This window comes from Protopterus annectens, chromosome 8.part0 (genome assembly GCF_019279795.1).
Source record: "Protopterus annectens isolate FY-2018-M chromosome 8.part0, PAN1.0, whole genome shotgun sequence".
NCBI classification, from domain to species: Eukaryota; Metazoa; Chordata; order Ceratodontiformes; family Protopteridae; genus Protopterus; species Protopterus annectens.
In genome coordinates, this window is record NC_056741.1 from 576,992,800 (window position 1) to 577,015,299 (window position 22,500).

At 44.2% G+C, this 22,500-nt stretch overlaps 1 protein-coding gene across 7 annotated transcripts in view; it reads right to left on the bottom strand.

Annotated features, from left to right (window-relative positions):
- ADAM15 (ADAM metallopeptidase domain 15) overlaps nucleotides 1-22,500 on the bottom strand; it is a 1,588,574-nt gene that overhangs the window by 511,904 nt on the left and 1,054,170 nt on the right. The window lies entirely within an intron of this gene.

The following is a 22,500-nucleotide window of genomic DNA, read 5'->3' on the forward strand; positions in this document are numbered from 1 at the left end:
GCAGTAGGCCCTTAAAAGACAATTCCACCAAAATGTTATTTATCCATCACAAAGCGCATTTTATTCCCTTGAATTCATCCCCAAGACCGTCATATAAAATGAAAACAATAAATTTGTTTTCCCTCCCTCTACTTCTGACTGTACCTGATTCAGTAGCATTCTGTCAGGGAAATCTTATTTTAGCTACTTTAGCCATTTGTTAAATCATCTATTAATACTTAGTATTAGTATTAACAGTACTAAAAACAATGCAATTAGACCACCCTATAGTCTATAAAAGTTTAGGGGCTTCTAGCTTAGCACATAATTTACAGCTACTTCAAGACATTCCCCTTTGTAGTTAAGATTGCTTCACTAGCAGTTATGCAAAGAACTGTGATAGAGTCTTACTAAAAGACCTTACAGGACATCCTTGCAAGTCAAATTTGGCTCATAATTTAATATCCAGTTTTTTGATGCCAGGTGAACGTATAAAGTTAACTAAATAGCTGCAGCTCAAACTCCTTGGATCAGAACTTTTTTTCTCAATGCTCATCTCATCTCTCCAGACATTTACTGATCTAGCACCCCATCAGGGTCATCCACCACTCCTTTGTCTACCACCTCTAAGTCATACTTCTTATGTCTCCAAGACACTGCCACTGACCATCCATAACCGATAAATCGAGAGTGGGCTAACTGTGACAGGACTGTCATATGCGGTTTCTGAATAAGAGAGTCAATTTTTATATTTTAAGGAATAAAGCTCTAATACTCAAACTCCTCAAACTGAATGCCAAGAAATGCATCATTATCCCCTTTGGGGAAAATGGTGTCCCCACTAATTATCACATTAATAACAACATACTAAGCAATCAATCAGTCGTGAGGGACGTGGGCACCCAGGTTGACAGCAACCTGACTTTTGACCACCATGCTGCCTCTTTATTGTACAGAAGGCTTTCTACGTGGTCCACCGCATAAGAGTATTTCATCCAGGAACAAGGAGGTCATAACATCCCTGTACTCCTCCCCTATCAGACCCATTATTGAGTACAATGCCCCCTTCGTCTCATACACACTGCTCAGAGGTGACCTGTCTGGCATACAAGACTGTCTCAAGACTCAGCCTTGATGGAGTTGCTGCCTATCTGTAAGTCAAACTCCACTAGCGCAACCTGCACGCAAGGTCTCAACCTGGTCTGCGACATTAATAGAACTTGTTGGCAGAATAGATTTGTGTCTCAACGACTCCCCAGTCTGTGGAATTGACGACTTCTCCATGTCAAGCAGAGTACCTCACTAGGCCTCTTTAAGAGGAACACGGACGACTGGATGGGAAACAGAAAATATACCCCTGGGATCCCACCTGTGTCCCTGCTGGACAGGGAAAACATGTGCTGACATTGTGGGAACATGAGTGAAATTCTTGGCTAGGCTTGTAAGGGCCTCAGGGCCAATAGCCTGCTATCGTCCTATGACCCTCTGAACATGTCTTCACGCCCAGGAAAGCTCATGCGCAGTCATGCCACATGACTTATTTGACTATCTTGCAGTCTCCTATTCTGGATGTTCTCCTCATATTCTAGATCTACAGTATCACAGCTTGTTTCCCAGTGACTGGCAAGTAGACTTACAGTTGTTCACTTCCATCCTCCAGGAAAATGCATGTGAAGGAAAGCTTCAATGTCTTCTCACTCCACTCAGTTGTACAGTTGGGAATGAACCAGACCAAGAAGGGGCTTTCCCCTTTCACTGGAACAAAAGCTGACAATTAAATAACAAAAGGAAGGACATGCCATGACTGATGAAAATGAGTTGCATGAAAGACACAGTATAAGGGCACTTCTGACAATTAAAATATTCAAAACAGCCCTCCATTATCAATTTTAAAACGAAAATTAAATGGCAAACTGAAGTCCTGATTAAGAATAAACTCAGGCACCTGTCTGGGAAGAAACACAAGGGCCACGGACTCAAAAAAGTCTGCCTCACTGCAATATTCAAAGATCTGTAACAGCTGGTCAAGAGCAGGGGGGGGTGTGATTCACAGAAACAACACATGCCATAAGCTGTAACTGAGGAATAATATATCTGGGCAAAGCATATGCTAATGGGCTTATAATGACATGGTAAAGAGAAATATTATTAAAATTAGTGTCTAGGTATATGCAAATGAGACAAATCTAGATGGCAGGAGGACTCAGAAAAATATAAACAAAGAGCCGTGGTGCTGCACACACGCCATAAAATTAACCACTACTGATTCCTGGGAATTGTGCTGCAGGAATTGCGAAACATATTACAGCCTGCTACTTATTAACAGATGTTTATTGTCAATATACTCTAATTGCAGCAGTGAGCATGTTGTCACCCCCTCAAAGGCACAGTGTCATCTGACTTTGCCTAAAATTTCATGCACTCCATTACTGGGACAAACATTCTGGACCACTGCAATGAGTACATTGGCACCATGCAGGACACAGCAGTAATGTGTCAGCCTCATCTGCAGCCCCATGAGATATGTGAACTGCCTATCCAAGTGGATGCCAAGGTATGTGCGGCTATACATACACTAACTACATGTACCTTCCAGCGACCTCCTGGGGACACAATGGGGGTTTTCTCAGGCACCTGCCTCGAGAATACTGCATCAGTTCCTTGATGTATTGATGCAACATGTGGTTTCCCTGAGGTTCTGAGAACCTTAGACTACACCCACACTGAAATCAAGGCCACTCGTAGGGAACTGGGATAGAAATATGTAAGCCACAAAGGACATCTATCACTCCATCATCTTCCAGGTAGGGTATCATGATGTGATACTGGACGTACACTGGAACCTGGCCGATGACACCCACAGATGCTATGTCCATGGAATGTGTAGGTAATGCAATGGTTACATTCCCTCTGTTCAGCAAACACACAACCTCCTGACTGCTAGCTCATGCCACACTGGTAAACACAAAGTACAGTTGTGTACACCTACCATAAATGTAGATGTTCGAGTGCCTTCACTGTTGCAGTCATAACTGTAGGGTGCTCCTGCCGGCAGGCAGCCCGAGGTCGGCCAGAATCCCAAAGTCTGGCGTCGGCTGTACAAGCCAGTACCCTGACGTCAGTACGCTCTGGTACATAGCCCTCAGCCGACGCCATCTTCTCCAGCCTTTCTTGCCCTAGATGTCAGAAGTCCCTAATAAATCATAAATGAATCCCACTAGGAAACACAAATACACCACAAAAAGAGAAAAGAGGGATAGGAGGGAGGGCAACAGTGAAGACACTCGAACATCTACATTTATGGTAGGTGTACACAACTGTACTATGTTCATCGTGTTTCACTGTTGCAGTCATAACTGTAGGGTGGAATCCCAAAGCAGTGAAAAAAGGGGGGGAGGTTTAGACAGAAGAAGGGGCAGCAAGAAGGCCCTGCAAAACAGCAGAGGCAAAGCCTGCCCTGGTCTTAGAATACAAAGGGAGATTGTAGTGCTTGGAAAAAGTATGCACAGAACTCCAAGTGGCAGCTTCCAAGATATCCTTGGTAGGAACTCCCCTGAGAAAAGCTGTAGAAGTAGCAGCTGCTCTAGTAGAATGACTTCTCACAGTACCTGGAAAATGTTTCCCATGATGAGTGTAACAAAATCTTATTCCATAAGAAATCCATTTGGAAATAGTTTGTTTGGAAATAGCCTTTCCAAGAAAACTGGAGGCAAAAGAAACAAACAATTGGTTAGATTTTCTGAACTCTTTAGTCTTGTCCAAATAAAATCGTAACTGCCTGTGCACGTCCAAGGAATGCAAAATCCTTTCCCCTTTATTCTGAGGATTAGGAAAGAAGGTAGGAAGGTGAATTGTTTGATTCAAAGCCACTTTCGAAATCACCTTAGGCATGAAAGTAGGATTTGTCCTCAAGGATACTCTGTCCTGGTGGAAAATAAGGTATGGTTCCACAGCCATGAGAGCTTGCAACTCTGAGACCCTTCTGGCAGAAGTCAAAGCTAACAAAAGAACTGTCTTCCAAGATAAAAACTTAACATCTGAAGATGCAGCAGGCTCAAAAGGAGGCAAAGTAAGTTTTTCTAAAACATAATTAAGATCCAAAGCAGGAACAGGAGGGGTTCTGGGAGGCCGTAAATTCTTAGCCCCCCCTTAAGAATTGTCTCACCAAAGGATGAGAAAAAACAGGGGGATCAGTATTGAAATGAGCAGAAATAGCAGAAGCATGAATCTTAATGGAAGAAAAGGAAAGTCCATTAGAGAAAAGATCCGAAAGGTAAAGCAAAATAGAAGAGAGATCAGGTACCAGAGGGTCCAAACCTCGGTCCTGCATCCAAATGCAAAATCTCTTCCATTTAGAGGCATAGGATTTCCTAGTGCTAGGTCGTCTAGCTTCCAAAAGAACATCCAAAACTTGTTTGGGAAGGCTAGAAGAGATCAAATTCCTTTGAAGAGCCAAGCTGCCAGACAAAGGGTCTTGATATTGGAATGTAGCAACTGACCCTGATGCTGGGACAGAAGAGAAGGGTTCAGAGGGAGAATCCAAGGAGGCTCCAAGAACAGGTGCTTTAAAGTTGGATACCAAAACTGTCGAGGCCAATTTGGAGCAATCAAGATGAGGAACTTGGGCTTGTCCTGTTTTATCTTTAGTAAAATCCGAGGAAGAAGAGGAAGAGGAGGGAAGGCATATCCCGAAAGGTTTCTCCAGCTGAAGGACAGGGCATCCACTTTCCAAGATGTTTTGTGGAATGACCTGGTGCAAAAGAGAGGCAGCTGATGATTGAGATGGAATGCAAACAGATCTATCTGGGGGCATCCCCAAACTGCAGTAATCCTGTTGAATAAGTTAGTGTCTAGCATCCATTCGTGAGGATCTAAAATGTTCCTGCTCAGGCTGTCCGCTAAGAGATTCTGTTCTCCTGGTATGAATTGGGCCTGGAGATGTAGATTCAGATTTAGAGCTGTGTCCCATAAAGCCATAGCTAGTCTGCAAAGGGGTAGAATGAGAACCCCTGCTTGTTTATGTACCACATGACTGTGGTGTTGTCTGTGCAAATCAAAAGAGGTCCTGGATGCAAAAGGTTCTTGAAGGCTAGAAGAGCATTTTGAACTGCCAACATTTCCTTCAGATTGATGTGCCAGTGAAGATGATACTTTGTCCAGGTTCCCTGCTGGCAATTGCCTAGAAAATGTGCTCCCCAAGCATAATCCGAGGCGTCCGTGGTTATGATTTGAGAAGGTTGAGGAAGACGGAAAGGCTTTCCTTCATTTAACGCACACACCCTGGACCACCAAAGGAACTCCTTCTGGAGGCAGGGGATCAGAGGAATCAGAGTGTCCAGATCGTGGTAATGCTGCGACCATACACTTTTCAGATACCATTGAAGCTTTCTCATATGAAGCCTTGCATTTGGAATCAACAGAATGCAGGAAGCCATGCAGTCCAGTGCCTGCAGGAATTTCCTTGCAGTGAGCTGAGGTAGAGTTGCCAAAGTTTTGAAAATTGAAGCCAGCTGTATTTGTTTTTCTGTAGTGAGGAAGGCCCTTTGTAAGGTTGTATTTAAGAGGGCTCCCAGAAATACCATTTGTTGAGAAGGGATCAAATGTGACTTTTTTGTGTTCACTGAAAATCCCAGTAGGAGGAGAAGACGTTGAACAAAATCCAGATGTTGAAGTAAAAGATCCTTGCTGTCTGCCTGAATAAGGCAGTCGTCCAAATAGGGGTAAATCTGAATCCCCTGGAGTCTGCAATAAGCCACTACTGGTGCCAGGCACTTGGTAAAGACTCTGGGCAGTAGATAAACCAAAGGGCAGTACAGAGAATTGAAAGTGTCGAACCTGCCTTGAACCTGAGGAATTTCCTGCTCCTGCCTGATGGGAATGTGTAAATAAGCTTCCTTTAGATCCAATGTTACCATCCAGGCGTCCTGAGAGAGCATTGGAATCAGCTGCTGCAGAGTAAGCATCTTGAATTTTGGAATTTCCAAAAGGTGTTTAACACAGAAAGGTCCAGAATAGGTCTCCATGAGCTTTGCTTTCTTGGAACCAGAAACAGTCTTGAATAAAACCTTTTCCCATCTCTGAGAGTGGAACAGGCTCTATGGCTCTCATGGCCAGAAGAGCATCCACTTGATTTAAGGCCTCTGACCATTGATATTTTGGCAGATCTGGCCAACGAAGCCCTTGGCAAGGTATGAAAGTGGAATTTGTAGCCTTGTAAAATCACGTCCAATACCCATTTGTCCTGGGTATCTGAGTCCAATTTCTGTAAAAGAGAAAGTTTTCCTCCGAGAGGGGCATCCAGATAAAGAGGTCCTGTAGCCCAACCGAGAGTCATTGAGTTTGCTTCCTTTGAGATTGGGATCTGTCTTCTCCCCTTCTAGGTGAAGAAGCAGTCCATTGTCTCGATCTGTAGGAGGCCTGAGCTTGGCCACGACCTCTGGAGCGTCTATATCTTCCCCTTTGAGGCCTGTCAGGCGTGGGAAAGGACCAATTTTGGAGGGCCAATTCCTGGAAAATCTAGGAGGCTGAACTTGCAAGAAATCTTTCACAGTTTGCATAGATTTTGCCTTTTCTTCCATCTTTTAATAACCTCCTCAGCCTTAGATCCAAAGAACATCATGCTGAACAGGGGCATCTAATAATTTAGCCTTAACCTGTTCAGGTAAACTTTGCTCACGGCCAAGCATGTCTCCTGATAACAGTACCAGAGGCTGCGGCCCTGCAAGAAGCATCCAAAGCATCAAAACCACAATGCAAGCTAGGTTTGTTCAGTTGTTCAGTTGCATGCAATACATCCTGTAGTTCCTTATCTTCTGCACATGCAGGAAGGGAGCAAGCTTTGCTTTAAAACAGACAAAAGAAATTGCTGATACTTAAACATATGAAACTGGCAATTTAAAGCCCTAACAGAAAGGGTAGCAGAAGTATATACCTTTTACCCCACCTGTCTAAGGCACGAGAATCCTTCTCAGAGGGAATAGGATTCTTAGAAGAAGCAACTTTAGCAGCCTTAGAGCCCTGAGATATAGTTTCAGGATCTGCAGAAGGATTCTTAAACAAGAACAAATGAGACTCAGGAACCCTATAAAACCTATCAGGCTTAGAGGGAGCAGGAGGCATGGAGTCAGGATTCAAATTAGCCTCGGAAAATCAAGAACAGGAGGGATAGCCAAAGGCCTATGTTGAGGAAGAAGAAGGAATTCTCTAAGCCTCTTCTTGGAAGCAGAATAATCCTGACCTTCCCAATGAAAATGTTCCCTCATCTCATGTAAGGTTTCCCCAAAAGAAAAATCTTCAGGCGGAGAGGCAGAGGGCAAGGAGTCCTCAGCATCCGAATCCTCATAAGGAGGAAAAGAATATTCCTGATCAGAGGAAGAGACAGAAGATATAGAAGCCTGGTCAGAGGAATCCATAGGAACATCCTGTCGAGGCCTTTTCTCGGGGGGGGGGGGTGAGAACCCCTAATCATAGTAAGCAAATCTTCAGCCATCCTTAACAATTGCTTCTGTGTCCTGGGAGTAGATTCAGAAGTAGCTTGAGCAGGAGTTTTGGACTTAACAGGAGTCTTTGTCTTTGCCTTTGAAATAGTGATGCGAGTAGGCCTGAATACCCCCTCAGAAGCCGGTACCTGCACAGCGGTTCCGGATCCATCCGAGCGACGTCCGAAGGTCCTGCAGCAGATAAAATAGAAGGCCTTGATGGCCCCCCATGGGAGTCCGTAACAAGCCATCGGTTCAGAAGTGGCGGACGACAGGGACTGCAAAAGCGCCTCACTGACGACAGCCGAACCGGACGCTGGCTCCAGCTGCAACGAGTCCTGTTTGGACCTCGGAGGCCTGTCCTTGTCTTTCGCTTCTTTGAATTCGGTAGTATCCGACGACATTCTATAATTGAAGCGTCTGCCAAAGTAATTCAGAGCCCAGTCGTACCTGCGTTTGATAGTACGAGAATTAAACTTGGCACAGAACCGACAACAAGAAATGTCGTGGTCAGGGCCTAAACAAGGTAGACAGTAAGAGTGGAAATCTTTATGAGGTATTTGTTTCATACAATTATTAACTTTTTCTGACATCGGAGGAACAAGAAAAAGATTCCCCAACGGGGTACTTAGCTTTGAGAAGAGAAGTAAGAACTTCGGACTGACAACAACCAAAAACGCTGTTCGAAAATCGACCAACCAACGACTTGCGAGCTGCTTTCCACCGCACGGCAAGAAAGACTGGAGAAGATGGTGTCGGCTGAGGGCTATGTACCAGAGCGTACTGACGTCAGGGTACTGGCTTGTACAGCTGACGCCGGACCCAGACTTTGGGATTCTGGCCGACCTCGGGCTGCCTGCCGGCAGGAGCACCCTACAGTTATGACTGCAACAGTGAAACACGATGAACATCACCTTCAGTACAAGAGTTGCGCTGATGCAATCTAAGATTCATCTATATAACCTAAACAGACAATTTTAATAACTATGCCAAAGAAAGCTGGTTGTGGAGGGCCTGCATGTGCTACTTAAGAGAAACAGCAGAAAATACCTGTAGCATCTTCAGTAGAAAGTCTGGGTGCCTGATGAACCTCTGCTTTGACATCCAGCACCGCATGGTGGGATGTATAAGAGGTGTCAGTGCCCCTATAAGAATTGGTTCGACAGACTGCTCTCCACCCATCAACCTATCTTATTATGCAAGGTGGGTAGCTTGCTGTTGTGCTCTATGAATTATTTAATTTGCCTTGCATCACCACATTTATATACACTGCCATGTCTTCCCAGGCACGGTCACAGTAGGCCCAGTCAGTGCATCCAAGCCAAAGAGCCATCAACCATAGAGATGGAGACTGTAGATGAGCACCTCTTTCTCAACATCTGAGAATCTGGCCTTTTGTGTGGTTTTCTCATAACACATGCTTATTTGAAGTTCACTTTGGCATAGATTTGTAGGTATGGAACACTATTATTAACAGTGGCCATACATCCCCTTTAAACAACTACCCTGAGTAGTGTGTGTGTGTGTGTGTGTGTGTGTGTGTGTGTGTGTGTGTGTGTGTGTGTGTGTGTGTGACATTCCTATATGTCTAACCAGGCTGTGCATCAAATGCAAGTCACATATCAGTAATGAACAAAGGCCCACTCAGTACAACAGCTACTACTGCAACAGCTCTGGGTACAACCAGTGTTAACCAGCAGTGTGATAAACATTTTGGTAAATGTGGCGGGCTTCTACTGAATAAACCAGTCAGTTTAACCCACAGGTAGTACAATCCCAGGCTGAATGATTTATACAGATGATCTAAAGAGCTGCAGATGAGTGTGCTTCCTTTTAGGCACCACAATCCTTCATCACAACAATTACATACTTTACCCTCCTCAGTTCACTTTTGTTACAACTCCCTAAAAGTATTCCTTCAGCTTTAAATGTAGCATACTAACAAAGCAAGCAACACAGCCTAGCAGTTAGGTATGTTAAACAGGTGGTGTTAAGTCAGCAGTTTTTGAGTTCAGTGAAGACAATGCTGCGCCACAATTTCTCTTGTAGCATGATGAGAATCCTTGCTTGCTCTCATTCTTATATTCATCGGATTTAAGTGCTGGACTACAGTGATTTTGCACCTGAGAGCTCAACGCATACAAGTTTCAGTTTTTGCATCATGCACAGTGGCTAAGTTGTCTGCTGCATTCCCAGCAGTGTCATGCATATGCTTGATCACCTGCAGGCAGCAGCTCGCATGCACAATTCAGCTCATGTTTCTCAGGGTATCTGTAATTCCAGACAATATAAACTAAGAGTGGAGTCACTGAAAAACATTGGTACGCACTGGTCTTTATATCATTTGATAAGTATGGAACTTTTTTCTTGCTTTCTTGTCCAGCTGATTCAATACTGTTAGGGGCAAGTCTATGACACCACAACTTTAAGTTACAAAAGAAAAAATAAACTTGATTTACACTTTGGACTTTATTCCTTAATATCATGGCAGCTTTCAGTATCAGCTTTAGTCTTCTGAAGTACTCCATACTAAGCTTTGCTCTCATTTGTTACTGTATAACTGCTGACTATTCATCTATTCCTAAATATTTATACACTTCCTCCTGGTCACGTTCCTTTATATCACATTCCTCTCCCAGATAGATATTTTCCTGGTGCTGCAGTTTTTCTTTTATAAGAACGGCATAGTGGTTAGCATTGTCACCTCACAGCAAGAGCTTCTCTGGTTTGATTCTTGGCTGGGGTGCCTTCTGTGCGGAGTCTGCATTTCCTCCCTGTATTTGTGTGAGTTCCTCAGGGAGCTCCATTTTCCTCCCACATTTCAAATACACGCATCTGATGTGTTTCTCCCTGGGCCTCTGTTGAAAATGGGCTCTGTCCAAGTCAGACTTTCCAAGTAAACAAATGTTAAATAAATAAAAATAAACAAGATAAATGTTGCTTTTTAAAATTTATCAAGATCAAATATCAATTTTATATTGCCTGAAAAGTATATTGCCTGTTCTATTTAAGAAGATTCCAAATAATCAAACATAAGACAGCTAGTGAAGATGGAAGAAACCAGATCAGTGTGAAGGCTAAGGGGGTTGGTTACAAATAACCATGCTGAGCCTCTCTCCTCTTGAAACTCTAGGAGTACCAGCTCAATAAGAGGGGAACAAGGAGGATAAATATGAGCTTCTTTTTCCAACAGATGGACAAGAAAACTAATGAGTCATCTAGTGTGCAAGACTCCACCATTTAAACATGACAAGCTTGCGCACAGGCATTGAACACCTGCTCTAGCTCGTATGCTTACAGCATGTAGCCTGGGGGGTTGTACTCAGTCCTGGACCTCCAAGATGGTTCTTCAATGAGTTCTGTATGCCTGAAAATTGTGAACTACTAGAAAGAAGAAAAACAAAGCTGTGCTTTTTTTGCTCAGTATCAATGCACAGGTCTTATCAAGGTGGAGGGACAATTACCCCATCTGCTAAGCTAAAACATCAATAGTTTAGTGTCCATATGGGCAATAACAACTCTTCCTTTTAAGGAGGAGTAGAAAAAAAAACCTAGAGCTCCAAGAATTGTTCACAGCTCTGAGATGTTGTATTTATTTATTTGCCAAAAAAAAGTAATAAACCAGAAAATGATCACCACCAAGGCAGTCCTCATGCTTAGTGCCTTTTCCTCTGAGACATTTATTTCTAAGTTCTCTGGGAGTATTACCATACTTCCGGTATGAATGTGAATTTGGCTCAAATGGAGTCTTGCTGAAAGAATAGACACTACTGAGGCTGACATGAAGCCAAGAACCTCCCGCAGGAGCGAAGTCTACACAGAAATACCCTCCTGAACTTGGAAAAAAAAATCAAAGCTGCAGTCTTTACATGCACAAGAAAACCATACCCTGCTCAATCTCCAAAAGATGATTCTCTGGGATGGCAAACAATGGAGATGATGACTGTGACACACAGATTCCGTCACAGATGAAAAGTCTGGAAGACACTTTGAGATGTGCTTTGTTAGGCCAGAGCCAATGCCAGACAGGTGGGCAAGGTATGGGAAGCCATATAACCCCCCCCACCTTATACAGCAAGAACTATGATGTTTAAATATCTTGTAAAGATGTGAGCTGCAGACAACATTCTAAAAGGCAGCACCCAAAATACAAGGCTTTCACTTCTCATCCGGAATATGCACCTCACGTAAGCAACTAGAATTTGGATGTAAAGGTGTGTCCTTCCCATCCAAGGTGCAGATCCATGTACACTCATCAAAAGCCATTAAAGAAAAATGTCATGTTAGCCATAACAAACGTGATCAGTATTGCTTTCAGTATCAGATGACTGAAGGCTAAGCAGCCTTCTCTCCATTCAGTACGACCCACCCTGCAAAGGAGGCTTCTGTGATCTCTGCCTGAGTAGAAGACACTAGAAAAAAGGAAGGTCCTTTGTAAATGTTGGTTTGGTTTAGCTACATACTGTAAATGCCCTCTTTGATGATGGGGAAAACTCATGTAAGTTTGTCCAAAGCAACTCTAAAACATGTAACAGGTTTTTCCCTGAAAGAAGGGCACATACCATGGAAATCATTAAAATTCTGTCCGTGACAGGGGTGAGCTTTCTCTGGCCACAAACAACTTGGAGCAGAAGATGTAGGTCTCATGCAAAAATGTATCTATATCTAGAGCCGGTCACCAAGATGAACAGTCAATGGTACATTAAAACACTATAGGGAAAGAAAGTACATCCACAAATTCAGGATAAGGGCTGGTTTCTTCAAGTCTGGATGTGAATTCAGCCTTTCTCACTTGCACCACAGAATTTGATACAATCAAGTCTGAGATCAATAGGCAAAACCTCAACATAAGTAACTTAGTCTGATCAATACGCAATTTGGCCAAGTGCAAATTATCAAGCACTTGGCCAGCATACAAATGTCTGGCTACATCACTGAGCAAAACCAGTCATCTTTCTTCAAATGCTAAAGGATCATCTGCAAAGTTGATATCTTGAATTTTCCATACAGGGTGAACTGGCTAAGTATTTCAGATCCAGGACAAGTGTGAGTTCCAGTTAGACTTTGGGGACCAGAGAGGACCCTTAATTAAATCCTATGCTTATGGCTTCTTTGGTCCTCTTCATTGCACCTTTCTGGCAAAAAAGGAGATGCTCCTACTTGCAGGCATACTTGTAGAGGATGGGAACCTTGGAAGATGGATGAGAGGAATGGTTATCAACTCTAAAAGTAAATTTTTGCACCAGCCAGCTATACAGCTATATATATATATATATATATATATATATATATATATATATATATATCCTGCTTTTTGGCCTCTCTCTGCTTCCTTTTTGAATTTTCTTTGTAAAGTAGGGGTGCATTTTTACAATGGTAAAGCTCATGTACAGATTGTATCGCTGGCCCATGGTCACTTATCAGAGTCACTTTCACTTTCCTGACTGAGCAATTTAAGGGCTGTAAAACAGGACACTGAATGATTCCTGTTGAAACTATAGAAAAAAAACAGAGAATCTAAACTATTAATGATCTTAACAGCAACTATAAATACCACAGACCATGCTTACACATCAGTGGATTTATAAATTTTATTAATTTTTTTATTTAACATTTGTTTACTGGTAAAGTCCGACTGGGACAGAGCCTATTTTCAGCGTAGGCACAGGTAGAAATGCTCCATACATATGTCTTTGGAGTGTGGGAGGAAACCAGTGCACCCGAGAAAACCCACGTGAACACAGGGAGAACATGCAGACTCCGCAGATAAGGCACCCCAGCCAAGAATCAAACCAGAGAACCTCTTACTCTGAGGAGACAACACTAACTGCTGCACCACTGCCCTACTCAATTTTTTTTAATGTGCGGAAGGAGGGTTGAGGGCAAAGCACAGAAACAGGATCTGAATGGCTGGGGCAGGAGGCAGGGGAAGCATGTTGTGTATCTGGACACCTGGATGGTGGCTATTAGGGGGAACAGTAGTTTTTTTTTTGGGGTCTTCATATGGAGAGCTGAGGAGGTGGGGTGCTGGTTTAAGGTACTGTACTGAAGTGGCAGTATCAGAAGCAACTGGTGAGACTGGGTCCTCTTTTGCAGATGTGTTCACTGTTGCAATTTAACAGTTCTGAGATGTTAAGATTGTGGTACAGGATGTGCTCCAGACAAAGTGCTAGTAGTATGAGGTATGTTGGGATGCTGTAGTTAAAAAAAGAGTTATGTCTTACCAGAACGTTCCATCTGTGTTGTAGATCTTTATTCATTCATTACTGATAAGACTTCAGTTCCATCCTAGGAACCGACACAGCTGTTACCAAGCTCGCACCAGCCAAAAATTCTCAGCTAAGACCTACCCACAATGCCCCTCTCATAAGTCTCTTCAGATCGAGTTTGCCCGCCCTTATATTATAGAGGTAATAAAAGAGACAGTAGGAGGCGCTGTCTGAGAAAATACCTTAACTAGAAAATCCTAAAGTCCACCAGGAGTCCAGGCAGGGAGGAGGAGGACAGGAAGTAATGAATGAATAAAGATCTACATCACAGATGTAACGTTATGGTAAGACATGACTTCTTTATCTGATGTTGTAAATTTTTATTCATTCCTTACTAATAGGACAGAGTCCCCAGCTACTTGAGTCCCGGGTGGTCCTAAGGAAGGATATTCCCGAGTACCATAGAACCAAAAAATGCTCGTCCCCTGGAGGCCAAATCCAATTTGTAATGAGTGATAAAGGTATGAGGTCTTTCCCAAGTGGCTGCTGCGCAGATATCATCCATAGAGACTCTGGAATGAAAAGCCACAGAAGTAGCCATCAACCTTGTCGAATGAGCCTTTACTCTGGAAGGTAAAGACAGTTTATTCTGGTTTACCTTCATAAGTGCATTATGCACTCGTGCAAATCCACTTTGTGCGAAAGGAGGTTTTCAAAGTTGCAAAACCTTGAAAAAAATTGTCCGTATGTGCAATGGGCGAATGCACATTGGCATTCGCTCACTGCAGATTCGACATTGTGGGTGCGAACTACACTATAGCAGAGATTGGGAAATGATTCCTTTCCCCACTGTAGTGCGATCTCGGAGTTGGTATATTAAAGTAGGTGGGGGGTGTAGGGGGGCTTGCCCCCCTGCATTACGATGAGTCTTTGACATTTTAGTTTGAAAGTCAGCGAATCAGCTGTTCGATTTGCTGACTTTCGGAACTTCTGAGAATGTCGAAGTTTGAAATTTGTGCATTTGGTTCGCCAAAATGCATGATCGATATTGTCAGTTCCGACAATATGAAGGTAAACCATTTATTCCGATGATAGACAAAGGTAATGATAGATAAAGGTAATGACATTTCTAAGCCAAGCAGATAGAGTCACTTTGGAGAGAGGTTTATCCAGTCTGGGTCCCTCAAAGGCCACAAACAATTGATCCATTTTTCTGAAAGATTTAGTTCTGTCCAAGTAAAAATGAAGTTGCCTATGAACATCAGGGGTATGCAAAAGATATTCCCCTCTATTTGAATGTTGAGGGAAGAAAACTGGTAGGTCAATAGACTGGTTAATTGAAATAACAGAAATAACCTTGGGCAAGTACTTAGGGACACTCTTTCCCTGTCTTCCCAGACAAAAATTTTATATCACATGAATTAGAAGGTTCGAAAGGAGGGCTTGATGATGACTGAAGCACCAAAGTCAAGTCTCTATGGGGGGCTTGACAGGAGGTTTGACATGTAATACTCCTTTCAAGAAGGTTTTGCATAGACGGTGTGAAATAACAGAATAATTATCAAATCCATTGTGAAAATTTGTGATAGCTGCTAAATGTACAGTAACTGTCGATGCTGAAGCTCTTGCATGTAGAAAAGTAGTCAGGTACTGTAGGATCTTCTGAATAGGCATAGAGAAAGGGTCTATGTCATGATCTTTGGCCCATGCAGAGAACCTAGACAACTTACTAGAATAAATTTTTCTGATGGAAGGTTTGCGTGAAGCCAGAAGAATCTCATGGACAGGAGATGAAATATCAGGTAGCCTGGCAATCATCGGAAGTGAAGAAACCAAGCTGTAAGCTTGAGGCTGTAGAGATTAGGGTGAACCAGTCCTGAAGGATGAGATAGCAGACCTTGGGACTGATCCAGGATCCACGGGCTGTGAATCAGATTAGGCCATAGGAAGGGGAACCAGACTTGACGGGGCCAATAAGTGGAAAAGAGGATCACTCTGCTTCTCAACTTTTGAGCTTTCTGGATGAATTTGGGATGAGGGGAAACGGGGAAAAGCATACAGCAGACCCCGGGGCCAATTGTGCATCAGAGCATTACTCGGTGACTCCCCCTGAGGGGGGATCAGGGCAAAGTAGCTTCTGCATTTGTTGTTTAGAGGGGAAGCAAGGCCTGCCTAAACAGTGGAAGATCTGATCCGCTATTATAGGACTGAGGGACCAATCGTGAGGCATCAGAATGCTCCTGCTCAGATTGTCCGCAATAAGGTTGGAACTCCTAGGAATGTGCGTTGCTAAGAAAGCAGTTGGAAGCTATCGCCCAGTGCCAAATTCTCATGGCTTCCCAGAACAGGGGGGTAAGACCTGGTTCCGCCTTATTTGTTGATATACCACACAACTGACATGTTGTCCGATTGAATTGCAATGGTCCCAGAAGGGAGGGAATGTATGGAAAGCTTGCAACGCTAAGAGAACTGCCCTCACTTCCTGGACATTTATGTGCAAATTGGCCTCCATGGGGGACCAGGTGCCTTGGACTGCCTTTCCCTGGAAATGCCCCCCCCCACACACACACCTTAGCAGGGAAGCATCAGTGTTCACTGTGGCCCTGGGCTGGGGAAGGCTGAACCGTCTACACCAAAGATTTGATTCTGGCTTCATCCACCAAAGCATTTCCTTCTTGCAAAGATTTGTAAGGCGTATCAAGTGGTCGAGAGGATGGGTGAAGATCAACCATTGTGAAGAAAGGAGCCACTGTTCTAGTCTCATGTGCAACCTCGCCAGTGGAGCTAAGGTAATGGTTGCTGCCACAGAACTCAGTAGTTGTAGTACAAGGCATGCTGGAACAAAAGTCTGCTGGAGGAAGACTTGAATCTGGCTTCTTATTTTTTAGAGCCTGTGAGGCGGTAGGGAAGCTTGACAGGATGTTGTGTCAAAGATCGCTCCAATAAATTCCAGTGTTTTTGTTGAGGGCATTTGAGATTTTTCCTTGTTGATTGTAATCCCTAAGTGAGGAGCAAGGCCTTGAGTGTAAGACAGGCTGTGGATAAGAAGATTCCTGGACATGGTGGTAAGGAGCCAATCGTCTAGATACAGAAACACCTGGAATCCCTGAAGTCGAAGATGAGCTACCACAACTGCCATACATTTGGTGAACACTCTGGGGGCTGTCGAGAGACCAAATGGCAGTACCCTGAATTGGTAGTGATTGGCTCCCATCCGGAAGCGAAGAAATCTCAGGGAGTGCTTGTCCATCTTTATATGGTAATAGACATCCTGGAGATCTATAGAGCACATCCAGTTGTCCTTCCCTAGAAAGGGGAGGATGGACTGTAATGTGACCATCCAGAATTTTTGAGGTTTTACTAGTTTGTTTAGTAAGCTAAGATCCAGGATTGGTCTCCAGTCCCTTGTCTTTTTTGGCAGAAAAAAGAACCTTGAGTAAAATCTGGATCCTCTCTGGTCTGGTGGGACTGGCTGGATGACATTTTTTCTTAGCAGCTTTTTGATTTCTAAGGCTACTACCTCCCTCTAACTGGGTGGAACATCAGGGATTGGTTTGGCGGGTCTGGGAGTAAGATCAAATGGATATGGTAGCCTCTGGATATTATGCTCTGCACCCATGCATCGGTAGTGATAAGTTGCCAGGCTTGTACTTGCAGGGAAAATCAACCCCCAACTGCTTCCAGAGGAAAGCAATGGGGCCGCTGCTCAGGAGTGCTAGTAGTATCAGCTGGAGAAGGAATATCTAGTGCCCTGGTTGCGCGGACCCCTCCACTCTGAAAGGGGCATCTTCCGGATGAGTTGCCACCTCTGCCCCAGGGGGGACTGCTCACCACAAGTGTCACGAAAAGATCCTTGGGACTTCTTGAACCACAATTTTCCTCCCTTCTGGTTCCTGGATTAGGATTCTCTGGGGGGGTGGAAAAACGTATGCCCACAGCAGACAAGGTCTTTCCATCTTTCTCACTTAGTGATAATGTGTCTCTTACTTTGGGACCAAAAAGGGAAGATTTGTCAATGGGCGTGTTGACGAAGAAAGATTTAAAGGGGTCTGCAAAATCACACAAACGCAATTAAAGCATGCCGTCTCATGATGATGCCTGATGCGACTGTTCGAGCTGCCCCCTCGGTGGTGTGGGATATCAAGAGCATTGAGGAGTTCAAGACAGATTCCAGGGTAGCCAGCTGTGAGGTGACAGTGTCACTCACCTCATCAGGTAGTACCCCCCACCAAAGTGGTAGACATTTCAGAAATTAGGTCTCTTAGGAGGTGAGTGAAGTGTGCCGGATAGTTCAGCGATCGAATGGCAAAGGTCGCTGAAGCATATGTCCGCTTCCCCAGTCTGTCCATAGCCCAAGACTCCCTGGTCAGGGAATGAAAAGTGAAATTATCTTCTGACAGTTCCCTCTTGGTGGCCGCCACCATGACCATGGACTCAACTACCAACTGCTTGGACCAACTGGGCTGGTCTTCAGGGGGTGGATAAAATTTTGTCTGGCCTCCAGGGGTCAGGTTCTGCGTTGTCCAGGGCCTTCCAGGCATACTGCATGATCAGTTTTACAAGCTCATCCGCAGGTCGCGTCACCCAGGATGTAAATGGCTGAGCACGGAAGGCCAGCAAGAACACCGATTCCTCTAAAGGGTTAGAGGACTTCCAGTCTCTCCTCTGCTCGAGGATCTTGAGAATGTCTCCAAATGACATGTTTTCTGGGGGAGACCATGGGGACCCTTCTCCCTCATCGCAATTGGTGTGTCCTCAATGATAAAATTCCTCAGGGGAATCAAGGTGCTTCCTCTTGCACCGTTTCTTCCATGGTGGCTCCCCAGTGGGATCTTCTGAGGACGACTCTGGAGAAAGGGTTCCCTTCAAGGGAAGGTCTTGCACCTCCCGTGCTCGGGATCCTAGACTAGGGGGTTGGGACAGCTGCATGCTAGAGAGGAGTTCTAGTGTCAATGACATTAGTGCTGACTGTGAGCCTGTTGAGGCAAGGACCCTCTCCATCACATGGAAAGCAAGCCAGCCCGAGGAGGGATGGGAGCCCAGAACCAAGAAGGATGACCTCGGAACCAGGGTCACCCCCCCCCAGGAGCCTGCCCCCAGGTGAGTAGCTCCAAGAGGACTGGTAGCTGTCGGTGGAGCAGTAGCCATAGACGGTGCCAGTGAAAAAATAGGCGCTGAACTAGGAACCACGGTGCTGACAGCCCAATCACTGCTCCAAGAATGCACCGGTTCTAATGGAGCTGTTGCGCCAAGAGTAATCGGTGCCGACAGGGGAACCTCCACAATCGGAGCAGAGACAGTATGCACCGGGGTGGTCATCGGTACCAAAGTCTCCGGGGCCTGGGAGTAGGCCAGAAGAGGATATACTGGTGAGTATGCCGTGAAAACTTCCGTTCCAAAGGGGACGGAAGACCTAGCAGGGGTGGGCAATACTCTAGCTGCCAGAAGCTGGTCCACAACCCTCACTACATCTTGTTCTTAAAAAATCCTGGTGGATCTGTAGGAGGCTGCTGAAGGAGAGTCAGGTCTTTCAAGAAAGGGGTTAAATTGGTGCCCTGAAAAAAGTCGTAATTTGGAGAATATCTGGTTCTGGGAAGGTGTTCAACCTTTTGAACTGATGGGGTCATTGTCTGTAGAGCCGTATAAGCTATCGGCACCGTGGCCTGGGATGGTGCCGATGCAGGTACGGTAGTCAAAACCAGTGTCAAGACCAAGTACGACACAGAGGAGGATGGAGCCAAAGGTAGTACTGTAATAGAAGTCAAAATTAGAGGCGTCACCGAGGGAGAAGACATAGAGCCTGGTGCCAAGGTTGTCTACGCCGAAGGTGCCGGAGAAGCTAGGTGTCGACTCGGTTCCAAAATGGACGGAGATGTAGGAACCAAGTGACTCCCTTTCTCTTTGTGTTTTTTAGTCTTAGGAGGTGGTGATACCTCCGTCCCAGAGAGAGTCTCCGAAAAAGGAGTTTTCATCAAACCCTTCAATATCAACTTGTTTTTACGCTCGGCCAAAGTATGACTGCTGAAGCTGGAGCAGATATCACATGAAGCATTTATGTGGTCAACGCCCAAACAATAAACGCACCGAGCGTGACCGTCTGAGTTGGGCAACTCATGCCCACACTTATCGCACTGCTTAACCCCCAATTTGGCTTTTTCAGACATAATGACACACCCCACACTAGTCCAAGTGACAAGGTAAACAGTCAAAAAACAACAGCAGCAGCTACTGAGGCTACTTAAAAAGAATTGGATTTTTTTTTCCAAATAGAAAGAAAGAGAAGAGGGCTTACCTAAGGTAGGAGAGAGGGACAGTACCAACAATGGTATAAAAGGAACTACCAAAGGTAGAGGGTAGGAAATAGAACAAGAGGAGGAGTCTATAGACAAAAGGTGAAAATTAGAGAAAAACTGACTAAAAGGTAAGTTATTGATAGGAATTTACACAAAAACTCTACACTTAGGTTTGAGAGAAAGGCATGGCACGTCTGATGAGGAACGTGGCAAACGAGATCTGAAGGGACTATGAGATGGGCATCATGGGTAGGTATTAGCTGAGAGTTTTTGGCTGGCGCGAGCTTGGTAACAGCCATGTCGGTTCCGAGGACAGAACCAAAGTACTATCAGTAAGGAATGAATAAAGATTTACAAAATCAGATGTACTCTTTCAATGTTACACAACAGACAGGGACAGCATGTCTGGACTGGCAAACTGGCATGATGGTTTAAATATCCTTTAGGAATACTCACAGTGTAATCAGGTACACTGAAATCTATAAATAATCTTACAGTATTACTGCATAAAGCATCTTCAATGATCCCAGCAGATAAATGACAGATTACACAAGTCAATGGATATAATCAAACCTATTCAATAATCATACATAGAAAACACATGACACACCATTTAATATGTACTCCTCTTCCACAGGTCCAAGATAATCAATACAGAAATATGAAACATGAAACACAATTGACATAATAAAATAAGCAGCAACTCAGGATTTGTTTTGATTAAATTTAGACACTATAAAGCTACTCTTTAAAATGTTTGTGTTTTCTTTCTAGTGGCATTTTCTTTTTTCCTTTGTGCATGAAAATGCAGTAACGGTTTGATGCATTCCACATAAACCACTGGTTACAGTCTATAGTATAAGGTTCCTATACCACTGATACGTACCAAGTGATTAGACAAATCAATACAATAACCAGTAATTACACCATCATCACTACATTAACACACTGGTGATTACATTAAACTTACTAATGCAGCCAGGTGCAACAATGATTCAATTTTATCTCATACAAAAACAACAACACATCTTAATAAAGTAGTTTGCTGCAAACATGCAGGAAGTTCTAAACAAATATTACAATAAGAAATTAAGATGCATCAAAAATATGCAGTCTCTCAGAACCTTTAGGTAAACAAATGCTGTGTGTGTGTGTGTGTGTGTGTGTGTGTGTGTGTGTGTGTGTGTGTGTGTGTGTGTGTGTGTGTGTGTGTGTGTGTCTATTTTACATGCAACTATTGACTCATGTAGAAATGATGATGATTACTGTTGTTCAGACTGTCCCTCCCTTTTTACTTGTAGAAGCTGGCATGTACTTTGCAAAGAATAGCCGAGTGTAGCCTCCCGGACATCTCAAATGCGCAGGTGAAAGCTGCTCTCTCTAAAGCTAAAAACACAGCATCAATGGGACGGATGGTGTTAGTGCAGCTGTTTAATCTCAGCCTACCACAGGATACGCGCCCCAAGGAGTGGCGACGGCAACTGTGGTCTCACTCCACAAAGGAACAAGTCTAGTCTGCAAAGCTATGGAGAGGATCATAATGGAGCTCATAAACAAAGATATAGGACTTGCAGACATTGGACCCGACCCAGTTTTTGTCAAGGGAAGATCATGCCTTTTGAACTTAGTCACCAAGGCCATTGATGAGGAAAGGCAGTCCATACAGCCTACCTTGACCTTGCAAAGGTTTAAAATGTAAACCCATATGTCACAAGATGGGTTGCAAACTGGCTTAAGGAAAGAACCCACAGGGTTAGAGTTGCTGGCGCTGTGTCAGACTGTCACAAGTGGTGTCCCACATTGTTTGGCATCTACTTCTCAAGTACAGGCCAACATGGGAGGACTTTGCAAACTTACTGGAAAGTGCATTGGACACGGATATCCTTCAGATGGGACTCACGGAAACAGATAGCTGGTGCCAGAGCCATGGCCTGAAGTTGAACGCCAAAAAATGTATAGTCATAAAGGTAACCCCAAGCTACCATATAGGTGGCAATCCACTAAGCACAGAAGAGGTTATCAGGGACCTGGGGACCCAGGTTGACAGTAGCAATGTGAGTGTCAAAAGAAAGGCCAAAGTGGTTAGAAAGACCTTCTACATTGCCCACGTGATCATGAAGGGATTCACATCCAGATCTAGTGAGGTCATTGTTCCCCTGTACTTTTCACTTATCAGACCAATTCTCGAGTACAATGCCCCATTCGGGATGTATCTCACCCGACATCTGCAGCAATTGGAGAGACCCCAAAAGTTCCTCACCAAAAGGATAAAGGGACTCCAAAATCTGTCATATGCTGCCAGATTGAAGAAACTCCAGCTCATTCAGGCTCAGAGGTGACATGTGCCTGACATACAAGGCCATGTCCAACCCGGATTTAATGGACATGCTCCACCTCAAAATCCAAATCCACCAAAACCACTAGAGCAAGCGACTTAAACCTTAGCACGGATATAAATGCTGGAGGGATAGATTTATCACTCAGAGACTCCCTATGCTGTGGAATAAAATCCCGGTCCATGTGAGGCAGAGCACCTCGCTG